Here is a 3,813-nt window from a genome sequence, read left to right as displayed (position 1 = left end):
ATGTTGGGGCAAAAATACAGAAATTCTCTTTATTTTGGGGCAAAACTCAGAAACTCCACTTATTTTGGGGCAAAATTCCAGAAATTTTCCTTATTTTGCGGCAAAATTGCAGAAATTTCACTTATTTTGGAACAAAATTGCAGAAATTTCACTTATTTCAGAAAAAAAGCAGAAATTTTCTTATTTTGGGGCAAAAAGGCAGAAATTTCTTTTATTTTGGTACAAAATTGCAGAAATTTTTCTTATTTTGGGGCAAAAAGGCAGAAATTTCCTATATTTTGGGGCAAAAATGCAGAAATTCCCCTAATTGTGGGGAAAAATTCAGAAATTCTCTATATGTTGGGGCAAAAAGACAGAAATTCTCCTTACTTTGGGGCAAAACTTAGAAATTCTTATATTTTTGGGGCAAAATTGCAGAAATTTCCCTTATTTTGGGGCAAAATTGCAGAAATTTCACGAATTTCAGGGAAAAAAGGCAGAAATTTTTCGTATTTTGGAGCACATGGCAGAAATTCTTAATATTTTGTGGCAAAAAGGCAGAAATTCCCCATATTTTGAGGTAAAAAGGCTGAAATTGCCCTTATTTGGGAGCATAAAGGCAGAAATTTCCCTTATTTTGTGGCAAAAAGACAGAAATTCCCCTTATTTTGTGGCAAAAAAGCGGAAATTTCATTTATTTTGGGGCAAAATTGCAGAAATTTCACTTATTTCAGCGCATAATTCAAAAATTCCTTTAATTTTGGGGCAATAAGACAAAAATTCTGTTTATTTTTGGGTAAAAAGGCAGAAATTTCACTTATTTTGAGGTAAAAAGTCAGAAATTCCTCTTATTTGGGGGCAAAAATGAAGAAATTTCTTTTTTTTTGTGGCAAAAGGTATACATTCCCCTTATTTTCGGGCTAAAAAGTAGAAATTTCCCGTATTTTGGAGCAAAATTGCAGAAATTACCCTAATTGTGGGGCAAAAAGGCAGAAATTTCTTATATGTTGGGGCAAAAAGACAGAAATTCTCTTTATTTTGGGGCAAAACTAAAACTCTACTTATTTTGGGGCAAAATTCCAGAAATTTCACCTATTTTGGGGCAAAATTGCAGAAATTTCACTTATTTCAGTGTAATAATGCAGAAATTTTCTTTATTTTGGGGCAAGAAAGACAGAAATTCCCTTTGTTTTGGGAGAAAAAGACAGAAATTCCACATATTTAGAGGCATAAAAGCAGAAATTCCCCTTATTTTGGAGCAAAATTGCAGAAATTTTCTTTTTTATGGCAAAAAGGTATGCATTCTACTTATTTTCGGGCAAAAAAGCAGAAATTCCTTGTATTTTGGAGTAAAATTGCAGAAATTCCCCTAATTGTTGGGAAAAAAGGCAGAAATTTGCTATATGTTGGGGCAAAAAGACAGAAATTCTCCTTATTTTGGGGCAAAACAGAAATTCCACTTATTTTGAGGCAAAATTCCAGAAATTTCACTTATTTTGGAGCAAAATTGCAGAAATTTCACTTATTTCAGAAAAAAAGCAGAAATTTTCTAATTTTGGGGCAAAAAGGCAGAAGTTTCTTTTATTTGGTACAAAATTGCAGAAATTTTTCTTATATTGGGGCAAAAAGGAAGAAATTTCCCATATTTTGGGGCAAAAAGACAGAAATTTTCTTTACTTTGGGGCAAAACTCAGAAATTCCTATTATTTTGGTGCTAAATTGCAGAAATTTCCTTTATTTTGGGCAAAATTGCAGAAATTTCACTAATTTCAGGGAAAAAAGGCAGAAATTTTTCGTATTTTGTAGCACAATGGCAGAAATTCTTAATATTTTGTGGCAAAAATGCAGAAATTCCCCATATTTTGAGGTAAAAAGGCTGAAATTCCCCTTATTTGGAAGCAAAAATGCAGAAATTTCCCTTATTTTGTGGCATAAAGAAAGAAATTCCCCTTATTTTGTGGCAAAAAGGCGGAAATTTCATTTATTTTGGGGCAAAATTTCAGAAATTTCACTTATTTCAGGGCATAATTCAAAAATTCCTTTTATTTTGGGGCAAAAAGACAGAAATTTTGTTTATTTTTGGGTAAAAAGTTAGAAATTTCACTTATTTTGAGGTAAAAAGGCAGAAATTCCTCTTGTTTTGAAGCAAAAATGAAAAAATTTCTTTTTTTGTGTTAAAAGGTATACATTCCCCTTATTTTCGGGCTAAAAAGTAGAAATTCCCCGTATTTTGGAGCAAAATTGCAGAAATTACCCTAATTGTGGGGCAAAAAGGCAGAAATTTCTTATATGTTGGGGCAAAAAGACAGAAATTCTCTTTATTTTGGGGCAAAACTAAAACTCTACTTATTTTGGGGCAAAATTCCAGAAATTTCACCTATTTTGGGGCAAAATTGCAGAAATTTCACTTATTTCAGTGTAATAATGCAGAAATTTTCTTTATTTTGGGGCAAGAAAGACAGAAATTCCCTTTGTTTTGGGGGAAAAAGACAGAAATTCCACATATTTAGAGGCATAAAAGCAGAAATTCCCCTTATTTTGGAGCAAAATTGCAGAAATTTTCTTTTTTATGGCAAAAAGGTATGCATTCTACTTATTTTCGGGCAAAAAAGCAGAAATTCCTTGTATTTTGGAGTAAAATTGCAGAAATTCCCCTAATTGTTGGGAAAAAAGGCAGAAATTTCCTATATGTTGGGGCAAAAAGACAGAAATTCTCCTTATTTTGGGGCAAAACAGAAATTCCACTTATTTTGAGGCAAAATTCCAGAAATTTCACTTATTTTGGAGCAAAATTGCAGAAATTTCACTTATTTCAGAAAAAAAGCAGAAATTTTCTAATTTTGGGGCAAAAAGGCAGAAGTTTCTTTTATTTGGTACAAAATTGCAGAAATTTTTCTTATATTGGGGCAAAAAGGAAGAAATTTCCCATATTTTGGGGCAAAAAGACAGAAATTTTCTTTACTTTGGGGCAAAACTCAGAAATTCCTATTATTTTGGTGCTAAATTGCAGAAATTTCCTTTATTTTGGGCAAAATTGCAGAAATTTCACTAATTTCAGGGAAAAAAGGCAGAAATTTTTCGTATTTTGTAGCACAATGGCAGAAATTCTTAATATTTTGTGGCAAAAATGCAGAAATTCCCCATATTTTGAGGTAAAAACGCTGAAATTCCCCTTATTTGGAAGCAAAAATGCAGAAATTTCCCTTATTTTGTGGCATAAAGAAAGAAATTCCCCTTATTTTGTGGCAAAAAGGCAGAAATTTCATTTATTTTGGGGCAAAATTGCAGATATTTCACTTATTTCAGGGCATAATTCAAAAATTCCTTTTATTTTGGGGCAAAAAAACAGAAATTTTGTTTATTTTTGGGTAAAAAGGCAGAAATTTCACTTATTTTGAGGTAAAAAGGCAGAAATTCCTCTTGTTTTGAAGCAAAAATGAAAAAATTTCTTTTTTTGTGTCAAAAGGTATACATTCCCCTTATTTTCGGGCTAAAAAGTAGAAATTCCCCGTATTTTGGAGCAAAATTGCAGAAATTCCCCTAATTGTGGGGCAAAAAGGCAGAAATTTCCTATATGTTGGGGCAAAAATACAGAAATTCTCTTTATTTTGGGGCAAAACTCAGAAACTCCACTTATTTTGGGGCAAAATTCCAGAAATTTCCCTTATTTTGGGGCAAAATTGCAGAAATTTCACTTATTTTGGAACAAAATTGCAGAAATTTCACTTATTTCAGAAAAAAAGCAGAAATTTTCTTATTTTGGGGCAAAAAGGCAGAAATTTCTTTTATTTTGGTACAAAATTGCAGAAATTTTTCTTATTTTGGGGGAAAAAG

The sequence above is a fragment of the Micromys minutus genome (assembly GCF_963924665.1).
Source record: "Micromys minutus genome assembly, contig: SCAFFOLD_47, whole genome shotgun sequence".
Taxonomy (NCBI): domain Eukaryota; kingdom Metazoa; phylum Chordata; class Mammalia; order Rodentia; family Muridae; genus Micromys; species Micromys minutus.
The sequence above is the reverse complement of the archived record's forward strand: the minus strand, read 5'-3'. Positions refer to the sequence as shown.